Below are 17061 nucleotides of genomic sequence, written 5' to 3'. Positions count from 1 at the left end.
ATCTGACTCTCATTCTTTCTGGTATCCAGTATTATGGCTTTTGGAACAGGATAATAACTATTATCCCACCCCCTCTCCAATTCCGTGGTCAGCAGCTCACTACTCCTAGCATATTTAATTGATAAATAATGGGGAGTGGGGATAGGGAGGAGGAAGTCTAGCAAATAGAGTGGAGTTACATAGGCGACTTTCCCCCCCTCCCCAAAAAAGTCTTAATTTATTATCTGTTCACAGTGTTCATTAAATGTACAGGCTCAACTGCCACATTCCCTTTCTCTGCGTAAACAAGGTTGCAGGCAGTTCTGTGTCTTTTGAGACTCATACTGCTCTTTATTAAAAGGTGAAGTTGCATTTGCCCTAGTTTATGAGATGCCCGAAATACAGTTTGCAAGCAAACGGCAGAGCAGGCTACTCTGTAAGAAAGCTCACAGCTGTTCTCTGCCTTAGAGAGATGATGCGGTCCCGTGGCTTAGACATGGCTTCTATTCCCAGGTCTGCCACTAAATGATTAAAGATGGAGCTTGAGGTAAAATGTGTTATGACAGCCTAAACCCATGATGACAAAGGCACATTTACAAGAAACAGGGACATGGTTCTGGTTTAAGGAAAAAAAAAAAAAGAGGAAGACAAAAACAGGGAAAAAATAATAATCTGATATGGCCATAGCTGCTATCCCAGATGCTGAATCCAGTTCACAAATGGCAGAAAAGTACCTTCGGTCAAAGTGTCTGGTATTGCTCCTGCCCTATTTTCTGATTGCTTTCCCAAAAAATCAGCATCATGTTTGTTAGTTTTGGCCAGAACAAGTCTCCAGATGTCTTCCACGTCCTTCTCTCACACAGACGCTCAGCAATGTATTAAAGTGCCCTATCCACTGACCATTCAAGATGTGACTCTAAAGCTTGCACAGGTATTTGAAAGACTCGTCAGTCTCCCCTTAAACAAAAGCTATACCAGGTGAAATCCCACAAAATCCAGTGGAAAAGGGCTACACGGAGGTGCTGTTACTCCTCTCCATCTTCTGGAAGTATTTATTGAATTAAGAACAGAGCTGCTCCACAAAACCCCTATAGGCTATGCAAATCGGTTCATGCCATCTCAGTACCAGCCACCCAACAGCTAACAAGTCCAGTATTATCAGGCTGTCACCCTAAGCATCCTCCCTTGCCAGGGGAAATCATCAGCACACGCACTGCAATATCTCCATATCAACATCCAAGAGTCAGCAGTAAGTAAGTGGCAGAGATAAACAATGGCTCCGCATCTAATTTTCCATGCAATAAAATATACATGGAGTTCTTATTAAAGGTAATCAACAGAGGTGGGCCAACCTTCAATCTAAAGACTTTAAAACTTATGGAGGAGGATTCCTGAAGCCTATCACCAAAGCTGCTTTTCATGGCTTCTCCTAAAAATGGCCCGTATGAAAATGATGGTACTAAAAACTGAGGTCCTGGGTGATTTCTACATGATTCTTCAAATTCTGCAGCTGCAGCTTGCAGAAGATCTAATAAACAAGTAGGCAAGCAACAAGGATTATACATCCCCTCTGATAGATTTTTGGCTGTGCCACTGAGTCCCTCTTCACTCCCTATTAACAAAGCTAAAGAACAGCACTACCACGTTGCAAGGATGATGCAGGGATATATATATTTAGTAAATAATTGACAAGGCCTCAGATGCTCTGGTTATGGGGATGTACAAAGCAGCTTGTGTTATAAGAGAGGCACTACAGTGCTAAAGGAAGGAGTAAAAATAGTTAAAATGGCATTACTATTCCCAACAGAAGGAATCCTTTTCAGCTACCTTTCAAGCAGCCTCCTCTAGCCAAATTTCTTCATGTTTATGCCCTTATGGTTACATTCTTACTTCATCTAATTAAGCACTTAAACTTTAAAGAGCCTGAATTCTAACTAGCAAAGAGATTATCCTATTTTAAAAGTCTTCATTTTAAACCCCTTCTGCAACTCTGTTTATCCTGCCCTGCAGAAGAACAACTTAAAAGCACTACAGAAGTGGGTCATGAACCTGCAACCCATCCCCTTGTAAAAGCTGACAGTTCAGATGATAATAGGTTACATTTACAGAAGCATCTTTCCTAGCAAAAGTGCTTTACAAACTATAGAGACACACATCTCTAGCAAAATGCAGTTACTGCTTGAGTAAAAGGTGGTGGCCTACAAAATCATGCACTCCAGTGGGACAAGGAGACATTTTAGCTAAGAACACTCAATGTTTCCCATAAAAATGGCACATTCTTTACCTCAGAGCAGTGAAGACTTCAACATTTACCATATGTAATCCAAATAAAGGCAACATTCAGAATATTTTTATTGAAAACAATTGTCTTGAATACAAATGGCCCAATTTACAATATGTTGGGTAGCTGCCGGATGTCGATAGAAAATGAACACATGCTGTGAATTCAGTGCTTGGTAATTAGGAAAATGTGCATGTTTCCCAAGTCTGCTTCTCTGTAGGCAGGACTAAAGGGCAACATTATGTCATTTCCCTTTGCGCAGGACTCCCTATTGACTTCCATAAAGAATTTGGCTTAAAAACTGATGACAGGGTACAGCCCAAGTTGAGGGAAGAACAACCAATAAATAAAGGAAGACGGGTTGGTGTCAGAAAAGTCATTCCTAGTCACCAAAACATCTTACCAATATTTTCTTCCAGCAGTATAATGAGGACAGGACAGATGATCTCTGCTCTCAGTTATACCAATCCCTTAAATCCAGAGTAATAGCTAAATGTGCACAACTACTAAAAACAGGATTCAGACTGAAATGAGTGAAAGCAAGCCTTAAACACTGAATGCAATATAACATGGAACAGCTATGAAGGTGTGACACAGCCTGTGAAATGGGTCCTCTGAGTTTAACTGGGGGCTAGCTCTTTCCTCCTAGATCTATCCTGCTTTAAAACATATTCTTTAATGGTTGTTTCTGTTTCAGAATTCTTCCGTTATCAGCAAGCATTGACAAGAGTTCAAAAGCTTTCATCAACCACACGGCATGTTTTGTGATCTTTGCTCCACTTCTGTGCATTTGTGCCTTTATCTCCTCAAAGCAAGATATCATATCCAGCAAAACCATGCAGCCAACAGACTGAGAAGTCACATTCCCTCCAAAGCCAGCGTAACCACAAGCATGCAAGACCTATAATGATATCAAAGTCAGTACATCAGGATCTCATTCTAAGTATGATGTGAGCACGATAGGTGAAATGAGGATGGAGCCAGCGAAGCAACAGGGAAACAGATGAAGAAAGTTAGACTTTTAAGATGTGAGTCACCAAAACAACACCTTCAAGCGCTTCTCTTTTCTCAAACAGTGTCAGAGCTGGTGACACAGTTAAAGTCTTTCATTGTCTTCATGGTTAATTAGGTACTGTATTAGTCCATCTGACAATAATCAGTAAATGAAAAATTAGATTACAGACCCGTTGAATATGCCTAAACATTTCTGGTTTGCCTTGAAGATATATTTTCTTCATTCAATTTATGTATATCCTGTACATATATTCAGGACTGACAAAACATGATGAGATTTTCATTACTTAGTAGGGGGTTTTCTCATATTAAATTAATCACCAATATATTCCTTCTCTTTAGAATATTCAAGTGACTCATCTATTCCATGAAAAATTTGGGTGAGAAATAAGACAATAGCCCTGAAGGAACTTATGCAACCCTCCAGTATAAGAAGATGATTACATGCTAATGAGATAAAAGACTCACTAGGTTGTACGAGAGAAAAAGGGGGGGGGGGGGGGGAATTAAACCTTTTGCTTAAACAAATTCATCTTGTGGCATTCCAGTACAGACAGCCCCTCCAGCCATCATAACTCACTGGTTTGAAAAGGTCATTAGTACTCTGTCCCATTTTGTTGGGAGAATGAAAAGCCAAATTCATGAGCATGACATGAAAATTTGCCCTTGGTATTGCTGTGGGATGACCTGAACCCTGAAGCCCTACTGAGGAGTTTATTAGGGGCATTTTTTACAAAATATCAGCCCAGCACATGCACACATATTCTGTACGTGGTATACACAACCACATCCTGCAGCCCCAGTGAGCACAGCAATAGCATCAATACAAAATACACAGCACTTAATGCACTGCTTTTTCCCCCTCTTTCTACAGTTCCCTACCCACCTATGTCTTTCTCCTCCTCCTCAGAGCAGGCTGCACATGTGGCACCAGACACATGATGCCTGCTCTCACAAAGTAAGCTGCAGTGGGAAGCACTTTGTTATCCATGTCGCTGACCTTCAGAGGAATACCCCACTGTGCAAGCTGGACCATAAAAGGAATCCATGTGTAGCCAGTGTTTAGAAAAGCCATCTCCTTGTCTTTCCCAGCTATGGAGCTGCCTTATTAAGACACTGAAGTAACAGCCACTGGAGAATCTCAGGAATGTTCTGAGCAACAGCACCCAGAAAAAGCTCGTCATTTTGTATGGGCTGAAGAAGAACTTGAAAAAGCTGCAAGTTCTGTTCAGCTGAGCAGTTGCAGGCTAGTAAAAGAAATCTATTCTAAAGAAACTAGTCATGATATTCCGGTGGAAATATACATGTTTTTTTTTTTTTCCTTTCAATCCAGTCATAAAAGTTTTTTGCATAGGGGAAAGGTAGAAAACCAGACTGGATGCTGAGAACTTCATCTCAAGGGATGGCATGATGTGCCATACAAATGCAATGGTATAATCATCTCATGAGGGGGCATAAGGACAAAAATCATCTGCACATGGGTAATCAGAAGGGCTTTCCTCTCCAGTCTCCACTGTGCTCTGGTCCTCTCACAAGATGATAAGCACTAAGTGGGAGGAATGGAGACAGTCTTTTGTGGTCGGTGACTTTAGCAACTGTAAGCATTTTTGTGAAAATCTGATAGCTAGTTTTTGCTGAAAAAATTTTGAATTCACATGAAGGCCACAAACAAATTTATGAGGTATCTTTTTTTTCACCAAAAGGTCCATTTGACTAAAAGCCATTTATACCACCTCCTTCCTTTTCTCTGTTCAAAAATACAGATGGAAAAAGTTTTATTCTTTATATTAAGGAGGCATTCTGCTCTGCGGCCAACTTCACCCCTATATCTTTCTCACCTCTGTATTATAACAATGCTTTTCAGAAATGCCCAGGATTGATACATAGAGTATCTGATTTTCTCCTTATCACTAGAGGGCTGGCAATTTTATAAATGAAACCAGCTTGCTCCTGTAAGCACTGTCTGCTTGCTGAAGTCAGAAATTTGCTCAACATACACACACACACACCCAACCCAAAAAGACATATTTCTGAGCATTAAGCTATTACACATAGGAACCCTTCTTGTGGTAAGAAGCTGTAAGTCTTGTGAACAAGCGTATATGTTCTCAGTCAGTCCTGCAGTGCTTTTCTCACTTTAAAAGTGATGTTGCTCAGATTTTTCTTTCTAGTCTCTCTCTCTATTCATCTTTGTAGGATACTCCTTTGAAACAGCTAGCTATAAGAGTTCAAGCCATTGCAGGAATCCAGCTGCCAGGACCAGGAATTGCTGTATCCATTTGTTGACTCCACAGTGGCTTGCAGAGGGTCCCTGAGCTCTCCATTTCTTGATCGGTAGCAGTTGGTGGATGTGCGTAACATCTGATTCACCCATCTAATACCAGCCTTCCCCTGATCTGTACCTGACTTCATACAACATGGTAACATTAAGGGACTGGAGGTAGGTCAGTGTCTGATATTCCCTGTCTATCATCACCTGTGCCACCCAGCTCTCCACAGAGCCACGTTAAGAGCAGAAACAAGCAGCTGTAAAAAGAGGCAGGATTTGCATGGAAAATTAAGATCAACAGAGATTCCTCATCCAGGAGTCCAGCACCAATGCACCTCACCACAGTCACAAAGACATTGTCTGTACACAGAAGTTGCAGAAGTTTGCCTCAAACCTGGTTTGAAACCAAGTGCGTTAAATCTATGCAAACCTACTTGTCCAAATGTAAACAGGCTTACCGTCCCACACTTTAACAATAAGATACCTCCCTTGCAAGAGGCTCAGCTGACAAGCAGTAAATCGAGTCATGGTAATTTGATTACTTTCCACTGTGTGCACTTAATTGACTTAAAAATTTACCATGACATACATCAGGTTTAAATCATACAAAAAGGGCTCACAAAGAAGGCAGCACTTGTTCAAGTGAATCAGTTTAAACACCAGTAGACAAGATGTTGTCTTGTGTTGTTGGAAGAGGGAAGTACTGGTATGGGGAATTAACTTAACAAAACCTTTGAAGAAGCCCTCTTTTGAGGACCAATTTTCAGCACCTCTCTTATGGCCTCAGCACAAGAACACAGTCTGCCTAGAAGATAACCTCTTGCTAGAGCAGTCCTTGTTGTTGGCTTAAATAATGTCCACACTGAAAATGGGTCACGAGCTACCTTAAAGGAAACAGGCATGTTTTCAGCTAATGTCAGGGGGAAAAAAAAAAATAAAAAAAAAAAAAAAAGGACAGTCACAACTAGCTGTTGAGTTACAGCTTTCCCTTGATTTTCTATGTCAGCGTGACAAACTTGCTGGACTTTTCTCAACAGACTATCCAGCAAAGGCTATTAATAAGCAAGTTTATTCAGTCCAACTAACAGGTTTTGACATAAAGGGGAGAAAAATAACATCTATTTATATTTTCTTGATGTCAACCAAGATGAGGCTAAACTTCAGCTGTCAAATACACTACCCACTGGTTTATACTTTCCAATAAACGAAAAGAAAAGCATCCTGCTTACTTTTCCACTTCCCATCACCCTCGCTGTTCCCCAGGAAGAGAAGGGCTCAGCTGCAAGGCTGACACAACTACTGCTCTTGCTAATCGTAGCTATATCACTTCTGTTAACCCAACCTTCTGATCACGCTGCATGCTAGCATCCTCGGGGACTGTGCTGTCACCAGACTTCTTTTCTAAGGAGCAGTTGCCCACTGACCTTATTTCTGGGCAGGAATATTTCTTGAGCTGTGCACTGATGAATTAATTTGCCCAAGAAGCACAGCCACCTGATGTCTCCCTTCATTCTATGAAAGACCTTGATCACACAAGGACAATCTGCTGGCAAGGAGGATTTTCTTTGTTTAGCACAAGATAATAAGTAGGTTATGATGAGAGAAATAAAGCTGCTTATAAACATTTATTTTCAGTAATTAAAGCTTTGTTTAAAGGCACAAAGCCAAAAATGCAGGAGCTAATTGACCAAATGAGATGCTTCTGCAAGTTGGAATCAGTTTGGAGTTTCATTTGCAAATCACATTTTTCCTCTATAGTTCTTTGAACTGAGCCATGAAAGGGTAACTTTGCCCAGGCTGTCAGCAATTTGATAGCGTTTACATACTATGCTTATTTGTGCGTAAAACTTGTTAGCATTTGACTTCATTTAATCTATTATCCCTGCAAACAAATTGGCCTCAGTTTTTTAAAGGGAAATCGAATCTTCTGATTATCTGGTTTAATTTCAGATATTAGATCATAAAGATGATAATAAAATGCAAACTCACACTGAGAAGCAGATGCTCCTAGAAATCCACTGGCTAAACTCATTTTCATGTCACTCCTTAAAGAGTCTCACAGTAGGGTAATAAGTGCAATTTCTATCATGCCTAATAACTTCTACCATTCTAAGCCCAGAATGCCCTGAAGAATAGTGACACAATTAAGCAACAAGTTCATTCACTAAAAAGAAGCCATTGCAATGTAACAGCTAAGAGATCATACCCATCCAAGTCTGGAAATTTGCAGTTTTAGAGGCTGCTTTAGTTACTCTCTTCTATTTAGAGCAAAAGAGCAAATTAAACACCACCAATGCTCTCCTTCCGCAGCAGCTTCTACTCAGCACCTCCTCCAGACACAACGTTGTGTCACCACGTGCGCAGGGCAGTTCACACCTCAGCAGCTGGGCTCAGGACCCCCAGCCCAAGTCCAGCCCCAGATGCACTACCCACAAGTAGCTGCTCAGCCTCGGGAGCCAGGGTGTGGGTGCTGTGGCAGGGAGGCAGCGCAGGGCAGCCCTGCTCGCTTTGCTCCCACCTTCCCTCTTAGGCAACAGCAAGGAGGGCTGCAGTAGCAATCAAGGGAAGCGGTTGAGTCCCCAATCCCTGGAGGTATTTCAAAGATGTTTGGATGAGGTGCTTAGGGACATGGTATAGTGGTGGTCTTGGTAGTGTTAGGTTTACGGTTGGACTCGATGATCTTAAAGGTCTTTTCCAACCTATACAATTCTGCGATTCTGTGAACCTGCGTGGCAGGGGCTGTGAGAAGTAACCAGCTCTCTGAGCAGCACTTGATGACCCTCTGCCCAAAAAAGCATCAAGACTCCATATTGCCCATCTCAGCGGGCAGGCTGGACCACCAGGATGTATGCCATCAGCCACTTGCAACAAGCACATGCAGGCTATAGAATATATTATTGCTGGTGAATATATCAATGCACGATGTATTTGCCTGAAAATATTTTTTGAACCTTTCTTAAGATACAGGGATATTGAACCATTAGCTTCTTCTGTATGGGAACAACGCAGTATTCCTTTTACTTTTCTTTAAACTAAATGAAATTTGTTGTGGAGCATTACTATTAATAATAAGGCCCTTTTTAATCAAGAGAAGGGGGTTAACGTAGAATTTTCAGACAACTCATTTGTAAGCATACACATGTGTGTGAAGAGGTATGCACAATCCTATGGCCTGAGAAGGCTTTATACAATGAACTAAATTAGCCCTGCCTCTTGTGCTAGTTTTGGGTATCAGGCACATGGGAAGTGACTAAGCAGCTGAGAGCTCAATCATATACTTACTGTTTAGAAAGAAATACAGATCAACTGTTTTTATTTATGAAGAGAGACTGGATTAGGAATCTAATAAGACTTAGCAATGGTTCATGCATGTTTTTCTGACAACTGACACTGGCTGTCCAGATCAATGAAGATGGGGGATTGCCCTGCCTAAGAAAGAGTCTGACAAAAGTAGACCCAGGGACCAAGAACCAAACCTCCTTTACTCTGGGTTGTTTTAGGACAGTGTCTTTGGTCTCTGCCATAACTGAGTTAATTGAAGGTAACCTACATGAAGGGCTGATGTAGTCCTTGCCAAGGGACAGAAAATGCTGCTAGGGAAACTGAGGTGCCGTGTCTGCCTCTGAGGGACATACATACCTATAGTCACAGGCACCACACTGCTCCGCTGTGGCTGGTACAGGGAGTGTGAAGGCTCTGTGCCTTCATAAGCCTTAGGCAAATGTTCAGTTAACGCAGCTTTTTGCATTTCAAGTTTCTGAAGTTTTTCGTATGAGAAAATTCTGATGGCAGATATGATTTACACCGTTTGAAGGTACAATGACAGATGCACAGAGCTGCAAGAGCTCTGCAGGCTACCGTAGCTTAATTGACTGCACACTGCCAATTTGCACATAAGATATTAAAGAGATGTTGTTTTTCAACATAAACATGACAGAACAGCCATTGGCACTTATTTGTACTATACCAGCTACCTTCCTACAGCCTCGTGATTTTCTTTGTGCAGTGCCTATGCTTCAGTCTAATCCTGAAAATCATGATAAAATACCATGTTGTATTACTTCTCATATGGTGCCCTTTTAAATATGCATGCTAAAATTGTCAATGACAAGCACCAAAAACTGTGCCTCCATGGCCATATTTATTAGGCATTTCAATAAGATCAGTTCATCAAGGACTTCGGTCTAGTTAAAGCTAATAAAAATACAGCAAGAAACAAAAGGGCAGACTTCCCTTTGGTGGTAGGTGGGTTACCTGATTATAGGCTTGGAGGGGGTGCTTTTGACCCAAGAATTTCCCAAACTCTTTGGAGCTTCCAAAGCAAACCTGCCACTCTGTTGAAAGAGGTGAAAGATGGGCATTTTGCCAGCTGCCTGAGTGCTGGATTTGGGCTGTCCTCCTAAAAGCTTGGCTGGTACAGTAGACATAGTACAGAGATTACAGAATTACCTTAACATCCATGTGGGATTAATATCTGAAATACTGAGGAGCTGATTTTGTTGTCTGCTTAGGAATTGCAGTGGGGTTAGCTCAGTAAAGTTTATATTCTGTATGTCTAGCTACTTGGAAGAACAAAACTTCTTTTATAAAACATTTCTCCATAAGGACTTTAAAGAAAACATAATCTGCAAAACACACAATGGCTGTAAAATTAAGTGGTAGGTTCTACTCAGCTGTGCATGTGTTTGGTTATTTCCTCCAGGGCATCTGAAATGCTACAATAGTGAAGATTTGTCTAGTATCCACCCTCACTTGAGAGTGACAGCAGCAGGGTGTGCTTTAATGAGCCCCTGTGTCACGCTTTTCTGTCTGGCTTAAGAATGAGCTCCAAGAACTGCAGGAACAGCGATCAATGTGATGTGAAGGGCCAAACTCACCTTGACAATCCAAATAGGTCCTGTCAGTCCTGGAATTAAAGGTAGCTGTGAAGACAGGTTAACAGCTGGAGCACTTTGCCTCGATTTGTTCTCAACCCTCACGCACTTCTAATCTTATTTATTCATTGTCTTAATATTTAACTCCTGGGCAGAAGATATCATATCTTAGCTCTACCAGAAGGTGAGTATTTTATGGAAAGACAAGCAGAAACCCTCAAAGTATTTGGAACTTCAGGATATATGAAGTTCTTGGAGAGATAAAACCACTGTAGCTCTTGTTTTAGTAGCAAAAGAGGCTTGGACCAGACAAGGGCACAGCCCTCAAGAGGACAGAGGCCGAACATTTTTGGAAGTACTGTTCTGAAATAAATCATGAACATTGGGAAATGCCATGTTAGGCATATGCAGCCAGCTTCTCTTATTTTTAAACATGCACTCCTTGAAAACTTGTATTAAGATCATATTTTTCATTCCGTTACACAAGCCTGAATCAAAGCATGGTCTCTGAAAACTCTTAATAAAAATGTAACCAGACATTTAGGAACAAGACATGGGCAAGTCCTGGTGTTTCAAGAAGTAGGGGATAATTAAAAAGGAACCATCTATGTTCATTCCTAAACTCTCAACACTGTTTAACATTTGTCACTAATGTACACTCTATACCAGAGAGAACCCCACTGCAGGAATGAGAAGCAGTTTCAAAAGCTATTTGTGGTCATTCAATGTTGATCTAACATGAACACTCACCCTCACTGTCTTGGAGAGGAGAATGGAAATTGTCCGCTTTCTGTGGCTGACAAGGATGACCTTTCCTTGCTCTCCAGAAGCATTAAGATGCTGTGGCAACAAATGTGTCCTGTCTTACTCATCCAGAAGATAAGCAACGTGCTTCTCATTAAGTCCTGCAAAGATGTACACTGTAGGATCCTGCTGGTTTTACCTTCTTAACTTGGTGAATCAGCCCTTTGTATGTTTACCTGAGCTACACCAGCCTCAACGGGAGCACTAGAACAGTAAAAGGCATGTTAAATGCCTTGCTAGTTCTGTACTTACCTTCACAGGTCTGGACTGAAATTCACTTGACTTCTTTTTCTGTTGTACCAAGATAAGTTTTGGGATTAACCATGTGTCCCCTTTTAACTGAAGTTACATTGAGCAAATTACCACCACAGGAGACTTTCAGCCTGCTGCAGGCTGCTGCCGGCTGCTGCCATCCCCAACCTGCAAGCTGGGTTATTTCTATGAGCATTCTTCAGCCTATGTCTATGAACATGAACCACACCGCCTTATAAAACTGTTTAAATGAGAGGCTGGAGAGAGTTTGTGATTGAACTGTTGGATGCTCTTTTAAAAAAAAAGAATCCTACTGATCTTACTGAAAAAGAAGCCTACTGCCTTTAGTAATTAATGCTATCAGGAACCATAAAGCTTAATGGCAGTGTTTCTCTGTACATCCTACCCACATACCTTTTTAGGCTATGTTTAGTAATATCTGATTGGTCTGCAAGAAGATGAGCCCTTTAGTCAGGACAGCTATGGCTCCTGTCAGGAGATCCTACACGGCCTACAAAGCAGTATCGTGGTTTTAGAGAGTCTTTTTAGTGACTTGTGATTTGATGCTAGATAGCCACTTCTCTTTGCTGTATTTTTACAACAGGATGACCAATACCTCTCCTTCCCCGTGAAACGACCTGCAATCCCTTAGGGAAGAGCATTACGCAGGGCAAAGCTGTGGTTCGGATTCAAAGGTAAGCTTCAGCTAAATGGAGACCAGTCTGACACTGACCCTAAGACCTTCCTGAAGTCTGCAGTAGTGATGGTATGGCAATGAAGCACATTGGATCAGCTTCCTCATATAATTTTTAAAAGAGCCCCAACACCAGGGAGAGGTGAAAATACATTGCTGGGGCAACGGCAAGTCAGCCAGTCATAAAATTGTGGCTTAAGTACTAAATAGATTAACCTGAGAGCTATTCTTTAGAGAGTTCAAGGGGCCAACTTTTGCTCTCAATTATACTGAAGTCAAGGAAGTAGGTCTATTGTCACTTCAAGAAGTATTTCACCTCCATTTTTCACTGCAGCTGCATGCAGCTGTGACAGACCAAAGTGCATCAGCAAGATTTCATTCACAAAGCACCACCCCTCCAGACACACACACTCTACCCAGCCCCAGGCTAAATTCTTCCAGTGTCAGTTAAAACATCAAAATGACGAAACCTGATGGTTTTGTTCAAAAGAACACCTTTTACTGCCTAGGAAGAGCCACAAAGCAGCAGGTAGCATTTGTTTTTTCCCTTGTTGAAAGAAGTCAATCCCCTGTGCTTCAATTAACTGATGGGAAAAATCCCATATGTAAGTGCAACCCATTTCTGTGACGGCCCCGACACTCCAGCACAGTATGTACCCTGTGGCTGGGAAGGCAAAGCGTTCATCCAGCTCCTTCGAGGTTGCCACTGAGACTGTCTCATAAATCATCTGGCTGGAATAACTCAGGTAGGGCTTAATCCAAAGCCCACTGAAATCGGTGGAAAGCTTCCCACTGACTTCAGCCAGCTCTGGACCGGGACCTCAGGGCTTTATACCACCACCGTCCCAGGCGCAGGGCTCCCTCTGCCTCTGAGGAGCAGGATAAAGCCTTGGCTTTGCCGCAGAGCAGTTAGAGACATAGCACATCCCGTCACCCAAATGGCTGGCAGGGTCCTATTTTCCCTCACCTTGCACCTGATCAGTACAAACCACATGCAAAATGCTAGCAGTTGGGCACAGTTAATGCTGCCATACTTTGTCCTGGGTTTCCCAGCCTATGCCTGGAAAGCCTTGTTCCCCCATGAGGTGCAAGAGCTGCTGGGTCCCCACCAGCCTGAGCATGTGCAATAAAACTGACAGCCTGGGAGAAAACTGGACGAAGCCCCACATGCTTGCTGTTGGCCGCATGCCCCCTAGACAGGTCTGCACTGCTACTCCAAACATGCTGATAGGCCTCCAGAGATCCCAGGCAAATACAAATAGTCAAAAAAATTCTGGCTGGACAAAATTTCTGGGTGGGTGCAGCGAGCCTGTGTGGGGAATCCAGGACACGTGGGATACCTTGAAATGGTAAGAGCTTAAAATGCCAAAAAACCACTAGCTTTCTGAGTTGGTGGCAATCTATATCTAAGTTGCCACAGCATGAACTACTAGCCAAAGCACATGCCAGGGTGAACCACACTGTTGGTCATTAAAAGACAAAGCCAGCCTCTCCTCAGGATCAATCCTAAGCGTATCAACCCAGAATGCCAGGGCTACACAGCACAACAAAGCATCATTTCCAACAGCTTTCTAATGGAAAAAAACCCAAAACACAAAGCCTAATATCAGCCCTCAAGGATCGAACTTGCAGTAAGCGTTAGACAGAAGTGGCTGGACATCACTGGCTCCAGCATGACAGACACTTGGGAAGCTGACGGCACATGTATCCTGACCAGTCCCCACACAGCCTCTGGCCCCTGGGGAAGACACAATAAGGTGAAGTCACTCCCTCTCGGGCATGTAGTGCATGAGTGCATCATGCCACAAGGCATCTCCATCCCTTGATCTCTCTTGGGCACGGGCATCAGGCTGGGAAGACAGGCTTCCTGTGTGCCTTTATCCCAGGAAGTAGCAAAATGCGTCACTGAGGCTGGCTGAGTTACAAATACTGCTGTTTGAGTTACAAATACTGCTATTTGATATGGCTGCTTGCACTTCTGGGTTTACTGTTCAACTCAGAGAAGCCTAAACAGTGTCTGGGAGACCTAGCAAACATGTTACAGACTACACATAATCATCCATCTGTCCATCTCCCAGCGGAAATGCTTACCACCAGCGGTGGTTTCCCCATAGCAAGGCTACAGCCCACTGATGGGAGAGTGCAGAGGAATGCCCTGTGCCTGAACAGCAGGTACCAGTGCTCAGAGCTGATGGAGCATTTTCAGCCTCCATGCTGCTTTTTAGGACCGCACGATTCACTTGGTAAAACACCTGAAAGTGTTCAGACAGATGGAGGTCTGGCAAGAAGATTGCTGTGGCTTAAGAGGTGTACACGAACACGTTGTAGTCATATTTTTAAACGTGAAGATGATCCCCCAAATCCCTAAAAATCTGAATTCGCCAAAAACAATCCAGCATGATGTATTCATTTGTTAATAACTGCCCAAATGCTGCTGCCCTTAGCTCGACGTGAGCGGTGCAATGCAACGGGGCGGACGCTCAGCTCCTCCCTGGTGTTGCCCCTGCTGAGGCAGGTTTGGGGAGGTCCCAGCTCCCAGAGTCACATCTGAACTTGAGAATCAGGCTCTGTTATTGTTAAGGCAAACCAAAAATAAAAAGGCCAGACTAAATTATTTTTAAGACCTCAAGATTTTTAAAGCAGTCTTGTGACTTTTAAGGGGTCTGACTCATGATACTTGGATGCTTGAAGTTGGCAGCAGTGGAGGGAGTACAGCAAAACTTAGCGTACGGCAATTTATTGCTAAAAGATTTCAAATGTGTGGGAAAGGGCACAGAGCTCTTCTGCAGCAATTCAGCAGAAAACAGGGACACGGGCCCAAGCCCTCCTCTGGCCGGGCTGCCACCGAGCTCGCCTCCCCCACAAAGGTCACCACACAAAACCCCAGCAAAGCTGCCCCAGATGTAGCAAAAACACTTCCCAAAAGCAGGCGTGGGTGGGTGGGGAGGAGGCTGTTTCCAGCGTCAGCAGCCATCGCTCTCTGGCCCAACTGCTTGGCTTCCCCATCACGCAGGGGCAGGGGCAGGTATCGCCATCGGCTTGCAGGGCTCCCCAGGGAGGGCTCCATCAAGGGACGCCGGACACTGGCTGCAGCTTTTGCCTCTCCAGGGCTCTGGTTTCCCCATGCGTGATCAGGGACCAGAGCTGGGCCCATGCATAAAACCGCAGGCCACACGGTGACTTATGGATACACCAGAAGTCCTGGATTTCAGCTTCCATGGTGGCAAGGGCAGAGCCCCTTATACCCAATGCCCTGCGGCAATCACTGCCTCCGCAAGCCGGCCACGCCACATCGCTGATGCCCAGACCACCACACAGCCTCTGTACGAGGGCTGGGATGCCTTCACAGGGAAGTGCAAGTGGCATTTTTCCGTAGTAAAAAACACCTCCCAAACTGCACCCCACAGCATCCTCCACAGGCCACCCAGGGCCTCTGTTAGCAAGAAACCTTAAAGTCTCAGCCTTTCCTTAAAAAGATTTTCTTAAAGCAGAAGTACACTAGAAGTATATAAATACCCTACGCTATACCGTGCACTAGCACGGGCTCTGCAATTCCTCCCATGCTGCCCAACAAAAACATATTGCCCCAGGCCTGGGGCGAAACCTTCTGGAACAAGAAAGCAGTTTAGTGCCACGGCACATTTCCTCCGCTGCCTTTTGGGGAGGTCACCAACCAGGTGACGGCTGCGTTTTGCAAAGGGAAGCTGCCGCCTCATTTCCCTTCGGCCACCATGCTTCACGTGAGTTTGTTTATCTGCAGGCGATGCTGCTGCTTTCCAGAGCTCACGGGTTCAGCTTATAGCCTGGCGAGAGCTCACATACCCAGTTCTGCATGGCAACACTTCCTTCAGAAGACAGGCGGCTATTGCATCTCGTCCACCTGGGGTTTCCCACCCAGGTATCATCAGCTTCCATCAGAGAGTCCTGCTTATGTAGCAGGGCCTTATTAAAAAGCTCGAAGCAGGCATACAAAATATATTTGGTACTGCATTCTGCTGACTTCCATTTAAAACTGCTCTGAAAATGTATTTTCTTCTACAGCATTCAGAACCCGAAACACCATGGTTTTGTCAGCACGTGAGAAAGACCACAAACGAAAATGAGGTCCATATTCAAAAGTAAATACAAAAACGAGATCAAAAATAAGAAAACAACCTAAGTTCCATTTTTTTAAATCACTGCAGTGTTAATAAACTAAATCAAATCTTTATATGAGTGAAGACATTACAAAAATAAATGGAGCCTGACATTCTCCCTGCTTACTCCAGTGTATATCATGGGAAATTCCATTAAAGCAAATGGAACTGTACAGGTGTAAAATGGGGTTAGTTAATGAAATGTCATTCCCAGGATTTTCATTCTGCTTCTTTCATAAATTGACATCATCGTACCCACATCAAGTTCTGTTCTCATTTGCACCAAAGTAAATCTGTAATAACTGATAGCAAATGCTGCCCTTGTTGCCCACAGAAAGTGGCTGTAAACGAATAAAAAGTGACAGGCAGTACAAATACAACAGCAATTGCACAGTAATGGCAGACAATTCACAGATATGCTATACTACATATACCAAGTGTATCTCAGCTTTCAGTGGATATCTTAAAATTTTAGCTCTATGTCCGAAAAGACAAACACAATCCCTTCCGCACAGCACTTACTCACATGGCATCTGAGCATGAGTTTTCCTATCAATAATTTCATGTGGCCATAGTCCACCTTCACTGTTTACATTTATCCATATAACAAAATAACTCGAAGCCAGGGCATTTACAACAGCCTAAAAGAATTAGACACCAGACACCCCTGACTTCCAGCCTCTCCCACAATATCAACTAAAGCTATTTTACAGCACATAGCATTAGCGAGGACTCTTTGGTTAGCTATAGCATACTTT

The 17061-nt window shown here is 43.2% G+C and overlaps 1 protein-coding gene across 5 annotated transcripts in view; it reads right to left on the bottom strand.

Moving 5' to 3' along the window:
- The window catches only part of CALD1 (caldesmon 1), a 198152-nt gene that overhangs the window by 81479 nt on the left and 99612 nt on the right, over positions 1 to 17061 (bottom strand). The gene's annotated exons all lie outside the window — the stretch shown is intronic.

Source organism: Mycteria americana, chromosome 1 (assembly GCF_035582795.1).
Source record: "Mycteria americana isolate JAX WOST 10 ecotype Jacksonville Zoo and Gardens chromosome 1, USCA_MyAme_1.0, whole genome shotgun sequence".
Taxonomy (NCBI): domain Eukaryota; kingdom Metazoa; phylum Chordata; class Aves; order Ciconiiformes; family Ciconiidae; genus Mycteria; species Mycteria americana.
The sequence above is the reverse complement of the archived record's forward strand: the minus strand, read 5'-3'. Positions and strand labels throughout refer to the sequence as shown.